Source organism: Hevea brasiliensis, chromosome 2, assembly GCF_030052815.1.
Source record: "Hevea brasiliensis isolate MT/VB/25A 57/8 chromosome 2, ASM3005281v1, whole genome shotgun sequence".
Lineage (NCBI taxonomy): Eukaryota > Viridiplantae > Streptophyta > Magnoliopsida > Malpighiales > Euphorbiaceae > Hevea > Hevea brasiliensis.
In genome coordinates, this window is record NC_079494.1 from 72,421,866 (window position 1) to 72,447,252 (window position 25,387).

Genomic DNA, 25,387 nt, shown 5'->3' on the forward strand with positions numbered 1-25,387 from the left:
CACCACTACACTGTGGCCCAATGGATTAGTGACCAGAATGTCTTGGTCACTCTCCCCTACTAATATCCCCCTTTCTACGAGTAGGTTGATGCAGATATATGAATGAGTGGATCCTGGATCCACCAATGCATGCACAGATGTATTGTAGAGGGAGAACGTACCCCTGATGATGTCTGGGGCATCTTGCTCCTCCTGAGCTCTCATGGCATAGGCTTTGGTAGGTGGCCTGCCCTCAGGCGTCTCTACTGGCTCAGATGCAGGCCTCTGTAATGGTCCCATTACCTCAGATGTGCCAGATTTCCTACCCCTTTGTGGTGCAGGAGCAGGTCTGTCTGTTTGTGTTGGAGCAGCTACAGTAGTTCTGCGTGGACAGTTCCTTAGCTGATTTTCTGTTGACCCACACCTTAAGCAGGCACCAGTCACTCTCCAACACTCCCCCTTATGCCACTTCAGGCAATGTGGACATGCAGAAGATGCTGGGGCTGGTCCCCTAAACCTCGTCCCTAGAGAGCTGCTCACTGATGGTGTGGACTGACCTCTCCTAGGGGTGAACTGTGGCCTGGGCCCCTGGGACTGACCCTGACCTTGTGGTTGACCTGAACTCTGTGTAGGTGGACCTTTGAACTTCTTCCCAGGTGTAGGAGATGAGCTAGACTGACCCAGGCCCCTCTTCTGCTGTCTTTCTCTTCTGGTCTGCTCACTTATTCTAACCTTTTCAACTTTTATTGTAGCTTCCACTAACTTGGTGAAGTCTGTGATTCCCAAGGCAGTGATCATGATCTTTATATTATTATTTAATCTCTCTTCAAATCTCTTACACCTTTCAGCCTCATTAGGGACTATCTCCCTTCCATAACGGCTCAGTCTGACAAATTCCTTCTCATACTCGGCCACTGTCAGCTGTCTCTGCCTCAGGTTAATGAATTCTCTTCTTCTCTCTTCTAGGTATACACTACCCACATACTTTTTCTTGAATTCTAAGAGGAAGAAGTCCCAAGTTATTACTTCTGGCTGGACTTCACTGGACACCGTATCCCACCATTCATATGCATCATCTTGCAACAGAGATACAACAGCTTCTAGATTTTGTTCTGGAGTGCAGTGAAGTTGTTTTAAAACCCTTCCTGTTCTGTTCAACCAATTTTTGGCTGCAACAGAATCATCTTCTCTCTTACCAAATAAGCCCACTACTCCAAATTTTCTCAATCTTTCTAAATGTGATTTCTATTATGGAGGTGGCGGTGGTAGTGGCATTACCCCAGCCATTTGTTTGAAAAACTCGGCTATTTGCTGGAACATGGCCTATGGAGGCTGAGCAGGCTCTGCTGGAGTTGGTGGAGCAGGTTCTCCCTACGCCCAGTCTCAGCTGCTGCAGGTGGAGCATGACTCTCCACTTCCTCCTCAACTGCCCTCTGAGATGTGGGGTCCATATCCTATTCAAAATAATAAAGACAAACAGATTTGCATTAGTGTCACCTCGACTCTTACAAATGCAATGCATGGTATGGACTCAATCTAGGCTCAAAAATGACGAAACCATGCTCTGATACCACTAAATGTGACACCCCTTATCCGTCTACAGTGTAGTCGAGCAAGATATGCCACGCAGTGTACCGGAGCACCCTATTTATTTCAATCATTTTTATTCTTCCTAATTTATTTTTTTCATAGTTATGAAGTACAATTTGTGAAATATAATTTATTTAAGTCATTTATTGAAATTATAATTTATTTGAGGTTTCGCAAATTTTATAGAAAATCCGGCAGAGTGCCGGCTAAAAATGAATAAAACAGTTCTTCAAAACCTGTGAAAAGCACTTCTAAAATTTTCAATCATTCCCAAACTTCATTTCATCAATAAAATCCCAATATTTCTCATATATACTCCCATTCTCATTCATTCATTTCATATGAAATTCATATAAAAGTCATAAATAATTATTCACTTGTTCATTCATAAACACAATTTCCATAATTTACATCAATACTAAAATACATTACATAAGTCTTAATTACACATGAGAAAATAAAAGTTAATTTCAAAATACCAAAATAAAACCTAGTGTCCTACCAATGCACTAATGATGATGAGGTGACACAGACACTATGCAGAGCTGCAAAAGGTCTCACCAAGTCTGTGGTCTACTGGGCTCTCGGTCGGTCTCTCCATAACCTACATGTGGCAAAAAGTAACGTGTGGCAAAAAGTAACGTGCTAAGCAATAATGCTTAGTGGTGCCAATAATAAAATAAAAAGAAATAACAAAAAATAAATATGCAGTGCATATTCTGATGTTTTATGTAGACCATTTTTCGATCACTATTGGTAATCTTATTTATTATGTACTTGTTATATTCATAATTTCATTAAATTTATCCACTTTCATTTTTGGTTGCCCAAGTAACCTATACTAGACGACTGGACTGGATAAATGGGTAAACTGGCACTGGGTATCAAGTACCTCGGGCCGTCACACCATCGGTCACATATGTATCTCCCGGTGTGCAACTGAATAGCTAATATGCTATAATAACATTAGGCACAAGGCCAAGTATCAACATAGTGTCAGAATGGCTAAAAGCCATGAAATCACAGAATGGCATAATGCCATGTGCAGTACTGCTAACTGAACCCTATTAGCATGCCAACCTATCCAAACCAATCTTGCTAGGTGTACTAAGGCATGTTATACTCTTAATTTATACAATTCTTCAAATTTAAGTTTAAGTGTTAATATTCATTCCATTAGTCAACAAAAATGTTGACTTTTGCATAGACAATAGGTACATTAGTTTTAATACTCCCAACATGCCACATTTTGCATTCTAAAATTGTTGGTATTGGTTGCCAATACCACTTCTAAGCTTAATGTTAATTGTTCAAAATTTTTAGATTTCAAGCTTTGTGTTTACTGTTCCATTAGTCATTTTTTCAGTGGGAATTTGGCAAAGTGATCAACATGAAAGTTTTTCCTTTTTTTGTCTAGTTACATTTTTTTTTTTTGAATCACTCCATTTGGAGTTTTGTAGCTCAAGTTATAGCCTAAACACCATAACTGGCTGGATTGGACAGAATCCAAAGTTCTGGGCAAAACTGGTCCTACCAAATTTGGTAACCTAAGTTTGGTTGGCAATTTGACTAGGTTATGGTTAGAATTTGGATTTGTGTTCCCATGAAAGTTGTAGGTCTATGTCTCAGCTTTCTGCTGGTAAAATTTCAGGTCAATTAGACGTTTCTACACTGAGTTATGACCAAATGAATAAATACTGTTTATTTGGTCATTTTGCCTAGGCAGAATGCAGGTCACCCGGATTAGGGCAATTTTTAGGTCAACTTGGTTTGGTTTTTTGGGCAAGGTTTCTATACCAAAATTGTGCCATTATGTGTCTAGTTTCATATCCAATTGGCTTTGAACCAATTAAACCTCTACAACTCCAGTTATTCTTTGCGCAAAGTCTTTGGACTCATGCCCGATCTGCAGTCACCAAAGGCAGCCATACTAACCTCAATTCCCACTACACAAACCACTTCATTTCTTGTTTACACATAACCAAATGGTCACTAATTGACCATTAAAACTTACTTTCACCAACAAATGAGCAAAACCCTAGGTTTTGCCCAAACCCTAACTCCATCAACTTCAATTCTTCATATACATGCAAGCAATGAATTAAGACATCTAATTCATATTCAATGGCAGCCATGGACAATTGTAAATTAATCTAATCAATGAAATCCTAACATACTCTAAGGCTGCCAAAATTTTGAAGAGTGCATACTTATAGTTTTCTTTCCAATTCCTTGTAAATTTTTAAGCTCAATGAAGTCCTTAAACAGATATTGAAAGAAAGGAAGAGAGATTGGTCACTAACCTTTTGAGCAGAATTTTTCCACTCAAAATTCCTTCACTTTCTTTGGCTTTCTTGGCAGCCAAACACTTGCTCAAAATGTGGAGACAAATTTTATTGAAGTGGACTTAGGGTTTCAAGTGAGATTTGGGTGGGTTATAAAGCTTGGATAAGCTTTAATAGTGGTAAGGGTTAGGAGGGCTACGGATGGAAGAAGAAAGTAAAAAAGAAAACTGATTTTTTTTTCTTTCATTTCAGCCCATTTAACTCATTTTAAGTGAGTTATAGCCATGTGTCACCATGTGATTGGGTGGAGGCACACTAATGACATCATGTGATGTCATAATTTCTTATTTAATTCATTTTCTTTTTTTTTCTTTTCTACTAAATTTCAATTTAATTTGCAGCAATATTTATTCATATTTTATGTCATAATAATTATTTACTTAACTGGACAAGTCGGCCAAAAATCATCTCTGAAGACGAAACGACCAAAATGCCCTCCGTTTGGCTTATTGAGCCAAAATCGTCTGTACCGATTGAAAAAATTTTTTAAGCATTTTCTTGGCATTCTAATGCCATAGGAACCTCAATGACCCTTCTCTGGAGTCCCAAAAATTATTTTATGAATTTTCCCCCGGGTATAGGGCTCCTAGTTGTAAGAACCGCAACTTCCCACTAGGTTACCCATCTCTAGGGTACCAGCTCATTTAACTTGATTGTATTTTGTTTCTTAAATTTTTCCTAAATTTTTCTTATTAATATTTGAGTTAATTATGGTTCCTCACTTTAGTTTAAATTTTTTTTTTTCAGACGTTTTAGCTGTTCGGACTAATACTGGTCACCGGAATAGTAGAATGTATGGAGTTGTTATAGGGAGGGTGTTACATTTCAGACATCCTAGCTGTCCGGACCGAAACTGGTCACCAGAACAGTAGAACGCACTATTATACGTAGGGGTGTTACACATAATGTAGGGCCGTGTAACTTGCTGGAGGAGAATTGTGAAATCTTATTTTGGCACAGAAAGTTACACAGGTCTGCGCCAACTACATGAGCCTGGTTACACGGGCCGTGTACTGTTATTCCTATAAGGTTCTTCAAGCTTGCGCCCGGCAGAGACTTACACGGGTCCCTGCAAATTACACGGGTCTACTTACATGACCCGTGTACTTGTGTTTCTCATTAATTCTCTTGGCTTTCTTCTGGCAGAGAGTTACAAGGGTCTGGGGCTTGGTTTATTCGGCCCGTGTACTTTGTATCAGCAACAATTCTCTGTCTCTTAACTCCTCCAAGCTTTCCTTTATACTCTTATACTTCTGGGGCTTCACCTAAACACCTGAAATAATGTAGAAAACATGGAATTAAGGGATTTATAATAGAAAGTACAAAAACTCATGAAATCAACTATTATGCATGAAAATACTTGCCTAAATGCTATGAAATAGTATGCAAATGTGCTTAAAAACATCTATACAATTCAAGTGTATCTTCTGCCTTTTGAACACAATAATACATTCTTTTCAATATTCAAAATATTCTCAAAACAATGTAAAAAAACTCTCAAAGACAGTGAATTCACATTGGGTTTGTAGCAAATCCATTCTTTCATAACCAAATTTAGAACACAAGAAAGTTTGGGTTGCGCACAAACCTTATCTTAGACTCCTTTCTTTAACTTAATTCTCCCTTCTCTCTAAAGTTCTATTCTCTACTGAAAATACACAATTTCAAAAGTTTCAATACTCATTCTAACTTCCACTAATAGCTAACCAATTAAATTCCTAGTGAATTCCTAAGATAACTACACATTCTAACTATTACAAATTTCCAGGCAGCATTTGAATATGTTCTTATAACTCAATTTTAGTCCATTTCCAGTCATAATTTGTCAATTTAGTCTTCATGAAAGTTGTTTCTCTATGTCTTAGCTTTAATTATCAATTTGAATCATTCAATTTGGAGGTCTAGATCATTAGTTATAACCAAAATACCATGTACTATTCCTAGGTGTCTTATCCTGCAATTTCAGGTTTTCCAGATTTTCACTTCAAATTTACATTCAATATCCGAGCACTTTTGTAACACCCCTAAGTTCGGTAGTGCATTCTACTGTTCCTGTGACCAGTGTTATCCGGACAGCTAGGATGCCTATAACTACACTTCGATATGAGTGAGGAGACATAAAATAATGAAATACAAGAAAAGAAAATACAAGAAAAACAAAGGAAAAATAATAGCAAAGAAATGTAACCAAGTTAAGCGAGCCGAGAACCCTAGCGATGGGTGACCGCATCGGGAAGTCACGACATGGACCGTTGACTAGCCCTGGACCGCGGGGAACCATGGAAAATATTTTTAAGACTTAAATAGACCCCTATTGAAGTATAAATATCATTAGAAATATTAAATAAAAATTAAATAATTAGTACAATGAAAAGTGAGAAATCGAAAAACGGACAAAACCCGGTGTTACCGAAAAATCGAGAATACAACCCGAACAGGGGCATTGTGGTCATTTGACATCCCGAATTGTCTTTTGACCTAAATTTCCATTAAAAATACATGATATTACACTTGGAAAATATAATGAAAAATTAAATTAGGGGTACCTAATGTAAATAGCCAAAAGTGGAGTGAAATTTGGGTAATTAGCACTTAGATAATATTAAATCAATTTCTTATGTGAGTGGACCACTAAGGGATTATAATATGCATTAAGTGGGCAGATTACTCCACTAAAACTTCATCTTCAACCTTTGAAGACCACCATTGCCGTAAAGAAAGCCTTAGAAACCACCATTGTTGTTCCATTTGTGAGTTTCATGCATCCATGATCCAAGCTTCAAGTGGTTAGGGTTTCTTCACTAAAAGTAACCACCACACCTTGGGCAGCATTTAGGGAGTGAGAAAGGTAAGTTTTGATGAAGATTTAAGAAGTCTCATCCATAAGTAAGTTTGAGTTTTTGATTTTTGCTTTGTTAAAGTTTGTAAGGATGTTATGGGTGTTTGATTTATGGAGAAATTTTTGAGGTTTGATGTTGAATGGGAGTGTGTACTTTTAGCAGCCATGGAAACACCTTGAAGGCAGTTTATTTGTGCTTGTAAATGGTGAATTAAATGATTGATTAAATGTATATTGTGTAGGAAATTGTTTGGGTGATGTATACTTAGTATATGTAAATGTAAAATGAAATTTAAAGCTTGGAAAATAATGGAATGTAAGTGTACCATTGTGGCAGTTTGCTAACTCTTGAGGAATGCTGGAATTCATGCTTGGTTTATGGAATAATGATGTTAAAATGTGTTGGTTGTTATGGCAGTTTGAGTGCATGTATGATGGTGTGAAGTTGGATATGTAAATGAGCATGAATTGGTGATTGAATTATTGTAAATTGAGTTCGACAAATTCTGCACTTATTGGTGCACATTGAATGTAATTGTAACCTGCCAAAATGACCTATAATATGTTGTAAATTATGTTTAGATTGTGGTACAACCAGAATTGGTTTGAATGTTGAGTTTGGTGAGTGTTAAAAGTGATCCTTGATGTGTATGCAAGAATTGCAATAAGGCAGTTTGAGTTTTAGGCCTATAACTTTAAGTGTGTGGCTCCAATTGGTATGAGACCAATTGGAGGTGAAACTAGGCACAAAATGTGCCAACTTTCATGAATAAAGCTTACCTAAATTCTGCTTGCAAGGTAGCTTAAAAAATGACCAAATCCGGATTAAGTGCAAATAAGGCCTGAAAATTGACCATTTGGGCAGCAGTTAATGTTTAGGCCATAACACACTCAAAACAGGTCCAATTGACCTAAACTTTTACACATGAATAGTTAAGACCCATATCTACAAGTCTTATGAAGAAACCAAAGCCCAGAAATGACAATAAGCAAGTCAAACAGCTTGCACAAGTTCGGGTCCAAAAACTGGCCGAACCTAAAATGACCTAAAGTGACCAATTTTGATGCAATTTGACCAGCAATAGTAAAATGACCATAACTTGGTATACATAACTCAGACTTACCTGAAATTTTGCCCCGCGTTCCATAAGACATAGATCTACAAGTTTGTAGTTTTGACCGAAACCCGAAAACCGAGGGAACTAGGTCGTCCAGCTAGGTCAAATTAGTATTCCGGAATCCAGCAAATTGCAAGAAAATCAGTATACACGGAAATGAACTTGGTAACATGTACGAACTCTAAAAGACTATCGAATGTGACATATTAGTAACACTAAAACCTAATTTACCTAAAACGCATCGAGGGTCGATATATTAGGTTGATTAAGTAAATATTAGCATTCAGTGAATTACTTATCAAGCATTATCGTTAGGGACAATTTAATTTAGTACTGAAACACTTCAAATTGTGTTCTCAGTTAGCAAGGACTCAGGAAAAGGGAAAGAAACACTGAGTTAAGACCAGGAGACAGTTATCAGAGGTTTGTGCACAACAACTATTTCTTTTGAATTTTTCAATTGAAATGAATTATGACTATTTGTACATTACTGTTTTAAATTGTGGAAATATGTTTGAATAGATATTTATTGTTTGAAAAGCATTGTAAATGGTTTGAAACTGTGAGAAATTGTTTGAATGATATTGATGGATACTTATTGATTGAAAAGCATTGGAAATGGTTTGAAACCACAGCTATCATGTATATTGATTGTATTCCTCGCTAGCTTGTCTAGTGGGACGAATTAAATTCCCTCTCTGGCTGAAGTGTTGAGTTGTGTGCTTGTTGAGGACGAATAGAATGAGTACTCATATTTTTGCTAACTAGCTATGTTATTCCTCATTAGTCATTAACTTTTGGGACGAATTGAATACCTCATTAGCCATCGGCTTTTGGGACGAATTGAACCTTGGAACATGATTAAGCTGTGTGTGATTTATTGATATGTATTATGAGATTGTGAAATGAATTTAAACTCTTATTGACATTCACTGTCTTTTGAAGTTAACTATGTTTTGATCTCTGAGATTTATTGTGATATTGTATTAAATTCCTTATGACATTAATTGTCTTGAATTTAACTATAATTTTATGTATCCATTATTTAAATGATTTATGAATTATGAATTAAAGTTGTATTTAGTTAATGTTGTGCACCACCGAGACATTGTATCAGCGATAGCTTTTTTTTTATTGCTGTCGCAGGTAGACAGATAGATAGGGCAGCAGATTAGGCTGCTAGTACATCCAGCGAGAGATTATCGGGTATAACGAGTATACCACATTTTACATTTTGTACTGTAATGTATAACCACTGTATGTATATATTGTTTTTGGTTTTGAGCAGTTTAAATTAAAATTGTACATTGAAGTTGTAAAGTAAATTATGAGTTATTTTGACTTGTAAAAATTGTATTATATTTCTTGTATCTCAGTTTTTGAAAAATCACTGTGGATTTGGGTTGAGAAATATGTTGTGTTGAGAAATATATTGGAGTTGAGATTTGGAAAATACAGATGCTTTTTATAGGTTTTCTGAAGAACTGTTTTATCCAAAATACAGATGGCACTCTGCCAAAATTTTTACAGAAATTACTAATAGTCCAAATCAGTTAGCTATTTCACTTCAGTTCACAAAAGTTTTTAACACCTGTAAATAGTGCTCACCACTGTAAAAGAAGTAAGAAAAGTTTTTAAAATCCCTTGTAGTGTTTTTAATGGGTTATCAGTAGACGGAGTTGGTAATTCATTAGGTATACTACGGGATCATGTTATGCCTTACAGAGGGGTAGGGTGTGACAACTTTGTACTCAAATTTTGTACCAAGTCTCTAAAGCAAAGTTTTAGGCTTTTTCTTAACTTTTCAAATCATTTTGTAGCATCTCAATTGGAGATATATAAAGGAAGATATGTCCTTATTACCACACGGAGGTAGTAAGGCAGAATTGTTGAGTTGTAGGAATTTCAGTTTTGAAATTCTGATTTACTCTAAAATTTCAGGTACTTTACCCTAAGAATTTGGTCTGGTTCAAAACATAAAAGTTGTAGTTCTATGTCTTATGTTTGTTTTGGCTTTAGAATTACTCAATTTGCATTTGTGTATCTTGAGTTATGGTCATTTTCCTAAAACTAATCAGGTGATAATTTTCTCAGGTTTTAGGTCAGTTCCAGAATCCGGTAAGATTTCTAGACTCACTTTGTCAAGCAATTTTGGATAGGTTACAACCATAATTTTGCATCATGGCCTGAATATGAATTATTTCCATGTGTCTTAGGATTACACAGGTTCAAGAATTACTCAATTTGGAGTTTTGTAGAGTGAGTTATGTTCAATTAAGTATGTACTATTTATTTGATTAGTTTTCCAGATTTCAGTTTTGCATTATCGGATTCTAGCCCTAATTTAGGTATCTTTCGATCATTTTCAGGGTAAGTGTTCGGCATGAAAGTTTTATCATTTTGTCTTATCTTTCATTTCCAGTAGGTTTCACATCATTTGGAGTTATCTAGCTCAACTTATGAGCATTTAACCTCACTGGACTCAAGCTGTCCAGATTCAACACATAAGGCATAACTTCAATCCACTTAACTGCTTCACCAAATCATTATTGTTTCTTACTAAATGTGTTAGTAGTATGCTCTATAGCATATCATTTAGTATGTATCTTATACATGTTTTTATTAATAAAAGGCATTTTCACTTTTTCGTTTACATAATATATTTTTGTGTAATATAAAAGGTCCATTGATATTTTGTTAGAAATTCTATTCTTAAGTTGTTAAGAATATGAATGACAGTATTTCTAGTACAAAGTATCATAAATAGGTTCACAATCGAGGATACTTCACAATAAGGACATGACTTATCTAGAAATATTGTATTCATGTTTGTTCCCAAGTTATTTATTGTTAGTAGTATGCCCTAGAGCATATCATTTAGTATATATCTTGTACATATTTTTATTAATAAAAGGCATTTCCATTTTTCCGTTTACATAATATATTTATGTGTAATAGAAAAGGTCCATTGATATTTTGTTAGAAATATTATTCTTAAGTTGTTAAGAATATGAGTGACAGTATTTCTAGCACAAAGTATCATAAATAGGTTCACAATCGAGGATACTTCATAATAAGGACATGAGTTATCCAGAAAGATTGTATTCATATTGTCGACACCATATTTTGGCTGATCCCTAGAATCAATAAAAATTCTTCTTTGAACAGCTAATCACGTTTCCGATCCCTCTTTGATAGGCGGTCACATTTCCGATCTCTCCTCACAAAGAATTGAATTAATGCTGAGTCCTCATATTCATTAAGGCCTCGCCGATCTCTCAAATCATTTACCGACCTCTCAAACCCGTTGTCGAATTTCCGGACCTGTCAAGTATATTCCTGATCTCTGTTGATAAATAAAATGAACTGGCACTAGATCTTTTCCTACCGCTTTATTGCCGACCTCCTTTTCTAAGATTAAGAGCTAAAGTTTTGGTCTGCTTAACGAGGGTTCCGATCTTAAGTGTTCAAGTTAAATTTTCAATTTTAATCAAGTCCTGCTCAGCATTTCTCCCCACCGATCTCATGCTTATTGTGCTTTCCGATCTTTTATACTTAGATTAATAATGGCATTTAGTTCATGTTTCGCTATGCTCATACAATCAAATACTTAGGCAATTCAAAGATTTTCCAATCACATCCATTCATTGAACAAAAGAGATATTCCATTTCATTTCATAATTTGTACAGTTATTCGGTGGGGATCACCCCACTGATTTACATTCTCGCTCACTCTCTCTCTTCCTCGCCTCCTCTTCACTATCTTCACCATCGCCCCGGAGCCAGTCGCCCATCCAAGAGAAGTCCTCTTCAGATAGCGCTTTGGAGTTCGCCAAGAGATCCTTATGAGCATTCACATAGGCTCCGCTATTCCCGACACCATCTCTTCATCCTTATACTTAAGCTCTTTGTCTTTCTCCGAAAGCACCATATCCTTCGCGTTAAGCTCCTCTACAAGTTTAGCGACTGAGCGCTTCGTTGGCCTCAAGTGCCCGGACTTCTCTCGAGAGCCCGCTCACTTTCACCAAGTCACGAGACCTTTCGCCACCGGTCTTCATGGTACTTCGCCCGCCCCTCGACTTGAGATATATAATCCCGAGCGGATGAGAGTTGGGATCGAGGGAAGCCAATTCCTGATTTTTCTTCCCGACCTCCTTACCCAGACGCTGAATCTTTTCCCGAATCATGGTCTGGTTCACCAGACACTCCACGTTTAGGCTCATGGTTCGAGTCAAGATATCATCGAGACCATTCTGGGATAGCCTGTCCCGGTCCTCCTGAAAGAAGATGGTAGACCCCAGGACTTTGGCAAAATCGGGTTCTCCCGACAGTCCGTTATTCTTCAAGCAATGATCAAGATTTGAGCGCCACGAGAAGAGGTCCTCCCAGAAGCTTGAGGAGGCCCCCCTTCCGTGCTTGGGACAACTGAGAGAGGCGGAGGCTGCTCTTCCAATCTAGGAGGAGACCTGACAGCTTCAGTGGTCGGTGGACCTGAAGGTTGAGGTGGGTCTCTATGTATCTCCCTGTGTTCGTGATCGGTGTTTGAAGACGTTCAGAACGCTTCATCTCCTTTATCTTCCGGGAGATCTCTCTTTCCTTCTTCCGCTTCCTAGAACCCTCACCACCCGCCATACCTGCACAAAGAAAAGGTTAGTGAGATCGCTAAGGTCCTGAGAACTGAGATATAGAAAATACCAATGCCGAGGTCAGAGAGCGGAAGTTTGCGAGCTTGGCCGGTGATCAGTTGCGTGGTCCAATGGTGCAGTCTAGTCACCGCATTTGGACAGGAATATTTTAGAGTGGCGGCCTGACTTTTCAGCTCCATCACTATTGAGCTTTCCTCTTGACTCAAGGTAATGTGCTTCGGAAGCAGGGGCCCCTGGTACCACCAGCTACGAGGAAAGTCCTCAAAGCAGCTCGGATCTTTACTCCTCAGAATGAAGAACCGGTTCTTCCAATTCTTAAGGGATGAGGGCAGATCGGAAAAGAGTCCGCAATGAGGCTTCACTGAAAGAACCAAAGGTTCATCATCCTTTCTGCGAGTTAGTCTGCAGCTCGGCGAACACCTTATCCGTAGGTCTGAGTCCCGTTGCTCGTCATAGACCTCTGAAAGCTACCAAGATCCACCACGATTTGGGGTGGATTTGAACACTGGATGTTGGATGAAATTTTAGGACCGCTTTATAGAAATCGCCTAGAGGGAACCTCGCATCGCCTTTAATCGCTCCTCATACACCATAACCATGTCATCCTCTTCAAAAGAGTGATCGACACGAAGATCGCCATGGCACTTGATCAGCTCATATGAATCAGGACAAATGTTGTATTCTTGAACAAACGATTGCAGATCGGATTCACGAAGAACCGACGGAAGCTCGTCTATAGGAAGGGTCTCTCTCCTTGAAGGTGGTGCAAGCCTTGATGGTATGACCCGACCCCGACCTGGAGCAGAGACCCTAGGGGGTTTAGGTTGCACGCTGGGCCCGATCGCTTCTTCTTCGCCGATGATGACCATGAGAACTGAATGGAAGGAGGGCTCGCCGCCTCTCGACCTTCTGCACCGCCATTTTTAAAAGAAACAAAGAACATAAACAAGAAAGAAGATCAAAGTCCTTACCGAGTCCGATCGGGCGCTTGAGACCGGAGAAAATGAGAGAACTTCAAGTTGTGAGCAGGGATTGAAAATGGAATGAGAGAACAACCGCTAACCCTCCCACCCCTATTTATACTAGTCCGAGCATTTAATGCTCGCGAGGTTCTAGGCAGCGCATCGATTGGTGGGACTCGACAGCTGTTCTGACACTTTTCTCAAATATCCGAATGTTCTGAGATCGGTTTATTAGAGATCGGCATAATAAGTTAAACATTTTGAATAAAGGGTCAGCTAAGTGTCATTCGTAAAGAATCGATTGATAATCACATTAGGGATCGGAAAATAATCAATGCAAAAACAATAAGATGATAACCGACAAAATGAAGTCTTTATTTCCAAAAGATCGGATTACATCATTTGGGCGATCTCTAGGGATCGGATTACACTAACATTGGATCACATCATTTCTGTGATCTCTAGAGATCGGATTGCATTGAAAATAAAATACATCCTTTGGGCGATCTCTAGGATCGACATAATAAAGGTCTAACTACATCATTTGGGAGATCTCTAGAGATCCGATTACATTGAAGAATTACATCATTTGGGCGATCTCTAGAGACCGAAAAATCCTATCCAAGGGGTCGATCTAAGGATCGCTTATAATCGATCCCAAGGATACCACCACCGATCTAAGGATCGCTTATAATCGATCCCAGGATATTGCCGACGGATGCTTCATCCGCCGTTTAACACCCAATGTGGATCGTAATCGCCGAACACTCAATGTGATGAGAAGCCGAATGAACTCAGTTGAGCAACTCGAGATCGGTACAACCGAGGCCCGCAATACGGATTGGTCAAATCCAGTTCTCTCACCATTGTCAATTAGGATCATCCAATCACCGGGATCGTAAATTTTCAGTCGGTGAGAAAGGGAATCCATCGGAAAAAGATCAAAGCCTCAGTTATAGCCAGAACTTCTACCGGAGCAATGAACAAGGTGAGTAAGAAATGAAGAGAGGAAAGTCAGATGAAGAAAATGTCTCCGTCGACAGGGGTATATATAGGGGGAAATGGGCATTTAATGCTGAGCGGAAAACGAAGCAGACGCTTCGAGAATCGAGATGCAATTAATGCTTGGACCGAATCCAGACTGATCAAGGGATAAAAGAGATCGGGAGATAGGAGATCAGCATGAGAGATCGGAATAGGAGCTAGGGGAGGGATCGGAAGACAAAAAGAATAAGACAAATCCCAATAACCGCCGCCGTAATCGTGAGCCGAGGTAGTTAAAGCGCAAGGCACGAGATCTCCACCGCACGCCTAAGAATCGCCCGCACGTCGACAGGTGCCAGGGTATGTCATGACAGTCCTGTACATCCCAATCTCCACCGTTGATCTCACTTGTAAGGATGAATCCGGAACCCTTGGATCAAAAGAGAAGACGGCAATACCAGCGTTTTTCACTCTTAGCCCTCAGATCGTTCCGGACAAGAGGACTCAAGACCGCCGATTAAAAGAGGAAAAGGACAAATATTCGAGAAGCGATCTCACCATTCGTTTTGATTCTCTTTAATTCCCGAACATCCGATCATGTACTTCAAAATCTTGACCCTCCATCTCCTCAAAATAAATCCTCGACCCTTCATGGGGAGCACCCGATTCCTATAAATACCGCATGAAAACTGCTCAAGGACGGAAAAAATATAGACAAGAGGTCGCTATTATCGTGGAGGAACTCAAACTTCATTCATTTGTTACTCATTGCTTTGTAGTGATTAAAAGACTTTTGAAACTAGTTTTCGTGGAGTGTTTTCTTGAAAAGATTTTGAATACCGAACTCTACATTTCCAGCTTGTTCATTATCCGTCATACTCTCATCATCTCTCGCTTTTCCTCTGCTCAAGCTCAACTTCCTTCCACCTGGTTCTTACCGTTACCTTTTAGCTAAAGCATCTCTCGGTTTCACGATGCACATCAACTCTCAGCCGATCAATCCGCCATCTTCATCACTATTTACCACCTCATAGTTATTTCAATACATTTGGCTCCTCACAGACATCAACTCTCAGCCGATCAATCCGCCATCTTCATCACTATTTACCACCTCACCGTTATTTCAATATATTTGGCTCCTCACTGTAAGAGTTCATATTATCGCTTTATTAAGTATTTGCGCTTACTTTTCGCACTTTCTTTGTTCTCTTTACGCACGCGTTTTCTAAGTTTATTCTAAGCAAAAATCTCAAAGAACGTTACTCTCGAATTATCTCTTTAGTGATCGGTCCATCATTTCATCAATTTTCGCTATTTCAATACGAGCTTTTAGCTCCTAGTAGCGTGTAAGTGGTCGTGCAAAATATAGGTATCTCAGCAACTTAAGGGCCTCTTTAAAAGAGAAAGCTTGAATAACACATCAGAAAATAGCCAAACTATTAGGCCGACGTGAACGGGAATTCGCAAGATACCATGAAGAGGAATAAAACCAAAATAAACTAGACAATGTGATCGGACATTAATAGGTATGCGTGAAATGACTACATGGAAGGTCGGTAAATCAAGTTTAGTATTACCCATTTAGTCATAGGGTATCAAGAAACCTTATCTCCAGCATTTTTGAATGCCGTAAACCTTAGTTTTAGGTTCTTGTGACATGTAGCTGAAATTGAAATTCGAGATCGGCAAAGCCCCTTCCAGTGCTCCTCGCTAATCCGAAAGAGATCGGAGGAGAGTTCTTATCCGGTCTCACTTAAAATTTTAATAAATACTTAATAGAGATTGGAGGAGAGTTCTTATCCGACCTCAATTCAAAATTTTTAATAAATATTTAAAATAGATCTGAGTAGTGTTCTTATCCTGTCTCACTTAAAATTTTAATAAATGCTTAATAGAGATTGGAGGAGAGTTCTTATCCTGGCCTCACTTAAAATTTTAATAAATACTTAAAAGAGGTCTGAGGAGAGTTCTTATCCGATCTCAAATTAAAATCTCTAATAAATATTTATTAGGATCTAAGAGAGTCCTTATCCGATCCCCAACCAAAATTTTAATGAATATCTAAAAGAGGTTCTAAGAGAGTTCTTATCCGATCTTCTAAATTAAATTTTAAATAAAACATTCCTTTTCAAGTAAAATTAACATACAAAAGTAATTCACTAAGGTTGTCTCATTTACTTATGTATCCGTGATCCTAATCAATGAAAATCAAACATTCCTTTTACCAAAAGGACTAACATTCCCATCCGAGCCCTCCTAACTAATCTACAAAGGACGCAAAACTAAATCTACTTACCCTTATCAAGGGACGAGGTGGGGTGCCTAACACCTTCCCCACCCATTTACGGACTCAACCTAGAATCTCTGCTTTGAAGTGGTTTCATTTTTAATTTATCTTCCTCAAGGGTTTTCTTTAGTTCCTCAAAACTAAGGTGGCGACTCTCACTTTTTCCCACTTCGTGAGTGATCGTCCCAAGCGACGCAAAATCCCATTGCGATACCATGACTCCATCGGGACATATTGACCCAACCTCAGCCTAGAGGTCCAAAAGTAGGCTTAATTTTTGTCCGATCAAATTATATTTAGAGGGGCTCACTCTACATGTCTTATATGCTAATTATTATTGCTACTAACTATTTTGTTTTGCCTGCTCTATCTCCTACAAAGGTTCTTCATTTCAAAGAAAAAGAAAAAGAAAAATGGAAAAATAAAATCCCCGAATTGGGAAGAGGTAAAAGTGTCCCTTCACACACCGAACACTTACACAATGTCCTCACACACTATGGTCCTAACCCGGCTTTCTTACCCTTTTAGGAAAGTAGGAGGGGGTCATGTAGCGGTACTGTGGGTTTTACCCCTGTTAGTATCCGTGAAGGCTTCTCGCCAAATTGAAACTCGCTCTATTTACCGTGATACCCGTGGAATTTTCCGATAATATCATGGGGTAGGATGGGGCTCTCTACTGCTATGAGGGGCAATTTGGGAACCTCGTGGCTATTAGAAAATTAGATCCCGAGCTAAACCGTCACGATAGTCAAAGCCGTAGTAAATCGCCTCATAAGATAGAACTATCCAGATAGGTAGCGCTACCCTGTTAGAGTCTCCTACTATAGGACAAAAGGGGCATACTTACTCTTACCCTATTCTCGCTTTAATTTCCTTTTGTTCATTTTTTGAGGGTAATCTTGAATCCTACTAAAACGCCTACACATTTTCCTACTTTGATAAATGTGTACGTGTCACCTCACAACAAGATGATTCAAAATTACCCTAATTTGTCTTACTAACAAATTTTCTCAGCAGCGTTACTAAACCAAGAGTCCAGATAAGGATAGGCATCATTTTTATCATGGCATCCTTGAGTCAATCTACAGGAGAGGCTCAAAGATGCTAAACTTTGGTCCAAATCAGCTCATTGGTCTGCACTCGCAAAATGATGTTTCCGAGGCACACATTAGCTCAATACCTTCACCGGATCCGACAAAATAGAGGTCAAAATGAACAACCTCGAGGGTCCGCTCTAATAGATGGAGGTTGCTTCCCGATCAGTCAAGGTACGCTTTGAAGAGAAGTACGGAAGGATTGCAACCTTAATGCAAGTCAAGGTCCAAATCCTCGCATTAAAAGCCATGTTGACGGTTTGGAATCCTAAGCACGGAGTGTTCTCTTTCAATGACATTGATACGCCCCCACTATGGAAGAATATCGTGCATTGCCGGGGATCCCATACTCATTGCGTAACCGGATCTACTTACACCTCGAGCATAGGCGCACTGAAACGGTTGGCACATATGTTGGGTTCTCCCCGTAAGAAGTAAAGTCCAGAGAAATACCAAAGGGAACACGCATGGATGGCATTGGACGTACCTTGAGAAGCGGTTAGATCATCACCTCCAAGAGAAACAAAGGGGATCAAGCTCCGTGGCACTCGCCTTGGGAATCTATGGTCCGATCCTGCTCCCGGCCATTGGGGATCATCACTGCAGCAAAGGAGGTATTTTGGACAAGAGAAAGGCAGGATCATCCGATACCGGCAATTCTTGCCGAAACCTTGTTAACCCTAACTTACCGCATAACAGGAAAGGGTCCATTAAGTGTTGCTCTCGCTATTATACCGACTATCACCACATGTGTCCTGTGGAGACAAAAGGATTGACTTGGTACCTTGACCAGCCTCCCATTGAGAAGATGATCCGTTAGTGATCACCAAGAATGAAAAACAGTGGAACGGATTTTGAGTTTCAATAGCCATGATTATCGTTGGAGGAAGTCAGGACGTCAAGCCAACCCGTCTTGATTGGTACAGGAGGTATTCAGTCGGTGTCCCTGATTGGAATAACCGGGTATACAAGTTACACTCCAGCACTGGTAATGAGGCAGTTCGGCTCAACACAGTCCATGATCAACATTAAAGAATACCACCAAGGTCACTTCTACCATGAGCTCAAGGAAGAAGAAGGGTTGAAAATGGCTCACAAGTCCTGGGAAAACATCACTCTAATGGAGAGATCACCCAAAGGCCCAAGTGCCTCGGCGACACCTTAAATGGAGAGCTGATAGGGACCAAGAACGCTCTACCGTAGAATTCAAGGACGACAACACTCGCCAAGACGCCCTATTAGAGGAAGCTGATAATCGCCTGGTTGACTCGCTACAAAAGGCAAATACCGAGAACTCACAGCTGCAAGAACGAATGAAACAATTGGAGGACCAACAGCAGAAACTTAAGAGAAGGGTAAGAAAGCTCAAGGAAGAGGCAAGGGCCGAAAGGATAGGGTTCGAAGAGCAAGAGGTACAGTGGGAAAAAGAAAGAAACTCTCTCCAAGCTGAGGTCAAAGAGATGAAAGGGCAGAATAGTAAGCTTCAGGAAAGGATGAAGTACCAAGAGGTACTCGTTGAAGAGTATAAACAGGAAAACAAGAAGAAGAAGCTTGAATTAAAAGAACAGGCACTCCTCATCAACGACATCTTGAAAGAGTGTGCTAAAGAAAGGAAAGAGAAAGAGAAACAAGTCGCCTCTATCAAGGACTGAAAGAAAATGTGGACCTGTTGGAGAAAATGATAGCACAGTGAAAAAAGGAACTATTACCTGAATCCGAGTATGCTCTGAAAGTGTTCGATCCTGCCAAACAAGAGGAAAGGTTATATGAGTATCTCATAAAATGTCATCTCATTATAAAGAACCTCCCAGAACCTAGGCCGATGTAAAAAATATGTCAGCAAATTATTCAGCTTAATGAAATGATTTTTGGACCATTGTTTAAGCAGATTTGTGAATGAATAATATGACTCGTAGGAACTCCTCGCTAGGGTTATGTGAAAATTGAGTGCGCTATATGAACAGTATCATAAATGCACATTCAATCCCGCTATTCACAAATGACTATCAAACGATGCCATGATAAAGTTGATGCGCTTATCCTTTGCGCATTCCAACCTCGCTCTCAAATGCCATCAGATCCTTCGTCTGCATCAGACTTTTAGTTTCTTTGCAAAACTCAAATTCATTTAAATTTTTTTCTTTCACAGAAATCAATATTGATTCAAACAAGGCAAGTCCGACTAAGCACACGATCCAAACCAAGCTATTGTACTTATAAATATCTCGAACGAGGAAGATAATGGAAAATCAGAGCAAGTACAGTAACCTACAGGACAGTCTCCGAGTTGAAAGATCACTTTCAAATTATGAGACTAATGAAGGAAATGTCTCGTAACAAACCCGCTCGTAACCTAGCCCACCATTACCTCCTCCGCCTCCTACAACAAATGATCCTCGCAAGCTTCAACCTCTTTTACCTTTCGCCTCCCATTCCGACCCGACAATCATCACAATCCGGTGACCATAAATAATGACCCACCTTTTTCCTATTATCCTATTGCCTCAAATGCCGAGCCTCACCATTCAATCCCGATCCTCCAGCTTTACTCCACCCTCGCCTCCTGGAGGAGGAGCGATCATACGGTGGAAGGAGAACATAGGGTGAGAGAAAACGAGAAACTATCTCGCCTCTAGAAGAAAGATTGAGAGCAATAGAAGGGTTGAACATGTATGGCTCACTGATGTGTTGTCACCGAGATTGGTGCCGATGTGGTGGTACCACCCAAATTCAAGGTTCCGATTTCGACAAATACAATGGAAACTCAGATCCTCAAGATCCACCGCAACCTACATTGCCAAAATGTCCGCTTTAACAGAAGACGATAGACTTCTCATTCACTTCTTTCACGAGAGCCTCCGAGCAAACTCCGAGATGGTGCATACAATTGGACAGAGCAAGTCGCACTCCTGAAGGACTTAGCCGATACCTTTCTAAAGCAAGATAAATTCAATTGTGATGCGGCACCCACGAGGAGGGACCTCCGTAACCTGGTACAGAAAGACCGGAAGGTTTCAAGCAAGATGCCCAACGATGGAGGGAGAAGGCCGCAGAAGTATATCCTCCAAAGGACCGATAATGAACTCGCTCCCTATTCATCGAAACATTGAAGGCTCCTACTTCAACCCGATGATCGGAAATACCTCCAACAGCCTTCTCGTATATCATCCAAGCCGTGAGAGAATTGAAGCTAACTGAGAATAGGAAGACTACAGGAGTTGGCCGAGAACCTCGTGAAAAGACTGCCAATTTTGGCAAGAAAAGGAGAGTGATGTGCATTCCATCACTCGACAAAATAATTTTCCCAATTCCCCAAAATAACTACCGCCATATCCTCCTCTCATGGCCAAACTATCGCAAACATCCCACCCCTTTCCCTAATTATTCACAACCACGCCCACAATACGCCCCACCGCAAATTTCCAACCAAGACCACCTCCTCCTCCACTCAACCACGACCACCACAAAATAACCCAAGACCTCCAAGGAATCCCGATCCACCCCTTCCCTCCTCTCGTTGAAATATACCGATACCTTGTCAGATAAACCAAATCGCATCACCCCTTTAGACCCAATCCACCGCCATATCCTGTGGTATGATGCCACCGCCTGCTAGAGTATCATGGAGGAGCACAAGGGCATTCAATCGACAATCGCGGGCACTCAGAGGGAGAGTGCACGCTCTAATCCGGAACGGGTGGTTGAAGATCGAGGGAAATGGTTCCCTCCCCAATGTCACCTCAATCCCACTACCTAACCATAATGCGGGTAGTGGTGTGAATATGATTGAGTCTGAGGGAGAAGGATCAACACCGGAAGTGGACAAGTTGATCCCTTATTTCAAAGAAATTTTTGCCATATCAGTAAGAGAAGGTCACCTTTGCCCTCAGGTAGCAGGATTTGAAGAGAGTACGGGGTGTCCTTACCATGGAGGGGCAAACACCATAAGTCGCAAGATTGTGAGGGGTTCAGCAAGAAGTCCAAATTTGTTATCTCTAAAGTTCCGAGATGCCGCATAAAGGCGGAAGGGGAAGTGAACACCGCTAGACTCAGCCAAACTGCTTCTACCTCCAAGCCCAGAATCACTTTCTCACCCCCAGTAGCCTCACCGCCAGTAACAGTTATCCGAACTACGCCCCAGCTTCCTGTCACCAATACTCACGCAGTCCCTTGGAACTATAATTTCCAAGTTTTTACTCGTGGAGCGCCAAGCAACAAGATCCGCCCCTAGCCTTGCCTCACCTCCGACACCACCAAAACCATGTTTCGCTTCCTCACGAGCATTTCAGATGACTTATGCTGGACTCGCTAGCAACATTACTCCCAAACCAGTTCTCGGCTAGTTATTGCAACAAAACCTTCTCCACCTGAGCAAGAAGTCGAGTTTATAACTCGAAGTGGGAGGTGTTACGGGAACGAAGAAAGAGAGAAGAAAAAAGGGAAAGTAAAAATGGGAGAGTCATCAAGAAACACTAAGAGGAGGTTGAGAAAGCAGAGGAAGCAGAGCCTATTGAGCGCAAGGAAGATGAAGAACCGCTCCAAATAATGAAGCAGAGCGAGTATGACGTGGTGGAGCAATTGAGAAAACCCCGCCCAATTTCATCAAGTATCACCGATCCCGAGCTCTAAGTCCACCGACAAGCCCTACAAAGAATCCTCGGATCAAGCCTTTGTGAACCCCGACATTACTCCGGGCGCTTTGAGAAAATAGTAGGACAAATCTGCATCCACTCGTAGCCTTTTCTCAAGAGGAGGTAGACTCGCGGCTTAGGGCACAATAAAGCTCTACATGTAATCGTGAAGTGTAAGGGTTGTATAGTGGCCAAGGTTCTCATCGATAACGGATCGACCTCAATGTATCGCTTAGCGACCTTAGCCAAAGCACGGTTGACCAATCGCATATACGCCGAGTGCAATGGTGGTAAGAGCCTTGACGGTACCAGGAGAGAGGTACTGGGAGACATTGACTTGCCAATCCAAGTCGGGCATGTACTTTCAACGCCACGCTTCAAGTGATGAACATTGAGCCGCTTACACTATGTTATTAGGGAGGCCGTGGATCCACTCGCGAACGCTGCTCCTTCAACCTTACACCGTAAGATCAAATACATTAAGGACGGCAAAATCATCACGGTAAGGGGCGAAGAGGCCATATCGTCACTAAGCCGCAATCACTTCCTTATGTGGAAGCGCCGAGGAATCATTGGAGAGTTCTTTCCGTGCCCTTGAATTGCAAGATACTGGAAGGAAGGGGCTATGGCTATGGTGGCCAAAGTAATGTCAAGAAACGGTATCAAGAGGGGAAAGGCTTGGGCACCGCCTTGCAAGGAATCGTCGAGCCTATACCGCTATTCGTAAGATAGGCCGCTGTGGTTTGGGGTATGAGGAGGATGCCTCGTGGATGGGCGATTCGATGAGGAGAATGCTTCGGATCGAGGTTCGACCAGAGACGGAAAATGAAAATAGTCCCGAGAATTACTGAGATCTTCACCAAACCGGTCATCCAACATCCGCAAGTACGTAAGAATCACCGATGATCCATCCATAGATGTCATCCAACCGATTCCTTGTATGAGGCCCTAGTTTCACCCATGGTCGAGGAGCAGAGCTTGACAACCGGACAACGGAGGATATCCTGCACTCAATTTCGAGTAAAGTACCTCCGTTATCTACACTTGATCATTTTGTCCATGGTGACAAGTGTAATATCAGAATGGACCTTTTCTTATGGCATTAATATTAATGAATTGATAGCGCATTTTAAATCCAATACTCTCTTTCCTTTTAATTCCATCCTTATAACATGTTCTATTCTTTATTCATTCAGACCATTCATCAATTAACACCTAATAATCCAATAGACTCGTAAATTCCTCCGTTAATTTTGAAATCCCCATAATCGCCATTACTTCAAGTAATTCGAGGAAGACCTTACGTAAGAAAGCAATGAAAAGATGAACCCTCCTCGTGCCTTGTGAAGATGAAACGCGCACAATAAACTTAGGCTCTAAGAAGTAAAAAGGGAACTTAAGGTAGTGGAGAGTGAGGAATTGGGAGATATGATCGGTCCGCTAAGGAATTTCTCGACGATTTTCATGGAGCTATGATGATATGGTTGGTTTGGACCCCGATAGTGACGCACAAGATTCCCTTAATTCCGTGAACGATCCCTGAAGCGTAAATCGAGGAGAATGAATCCCACACACCGCTTCAAGGTTCGGATGAAGTCAAGAAACAAGATGACGCCGGTTCTTGGAAGTAGTCAAATATCCCCAATGGGTGGCTAATGTCGTCCCAAGAATGAAGAAAGACGGAGAGTCGTGGTGTGTGTTGACTACAGGACCTTAATAAAGCAAGTTTGAAAGATGATTTCCTCTCCTCACATTGATGTGTTAGTTGACAATGCGCGGATTGGGTAGGTGTTCGTGTATTGATGGGGCATCGTGGTACAATCAGATTCCGATGGACAAGGAAGACAAGGATAAATCGCTTTCATCACCCAATGGGGGTATTTTGCTATCGGGTCATGCCCTTCGGTTGAAGAATGCCGGCTACTTACCAATACAAGAATGGTCACATTATTCCACGATATGATGCATAAAGAAGTGGAGGTATATGTGGATGATATGATCATTAAATCCAGGGAGAAGAGAGCCACATTCAGTGATGAGGAGGGTGCTCGAAAGGCTCAGAAATACAAGTTGAAGTCAACCCCGCTAAATGCATCTTCTGAGCTAGATCGGGAAAACCGTTGGGATTCATAGTAGCGAGAAAGGGATAGAAGTGGATCCGCATAAAGTTCGAGCTATTCAAGAAATGCCGCCCCAAAAACAGAAAGGAGGTGCGCAGCTTTCTAGGAAAGTTGAACTACATTTCAAGATTTATTTCTAATCTCACCGCCAAAGCCGAGCCTATTTTCAGACTACTCCTAAGAACAATCCTACCCAATGGGATTCGGATTGTCAAAAGGCTTTCGAGACAATCAAACAAGATTTGTCAAACCCACCAAGATTGGTCCCGCCGTGGCAGTGTGCCTCGATCCCGTACATGGCAGTCCAACAGAGCTCTATGGGATGTGTTTTAGGACAAAGATGATGATACCGCCTAAAAGAGAGGGCCATTTACTACCCGAGCAAGAAGTTCAATGATTATGAGTCAAGGTACTCTTTCTTAGAAAAGACTTGTCCGCTGCTAGCTCGACAAAGAAATCGCCTCAAGCACTACATGTTGAATCACAAGACATGGCTTATCTCCTGATGGATCCTATCGACACGTATTCGAAAGCCCATTCGTGCCGGAAGGATAGCCAAGTGGCAGGTTATACTCTCCCAATATGATATAGTCTACATGACCCGAAAGCGTGAAAGGTAGCGTAATTGTCGACCTCCTAGCGGAAAACCCTATCCCGGATTATGAAGCTCGATTTTGAGTTCTCGACGAACATATTAATGAAGTAGATCGCAAGAAGAGGGGCCACGATGTGTGGGAAATGTATTTTGACGGAGCACCAATTTATCCGGAATGGAATTGAGCCGCACTAGTA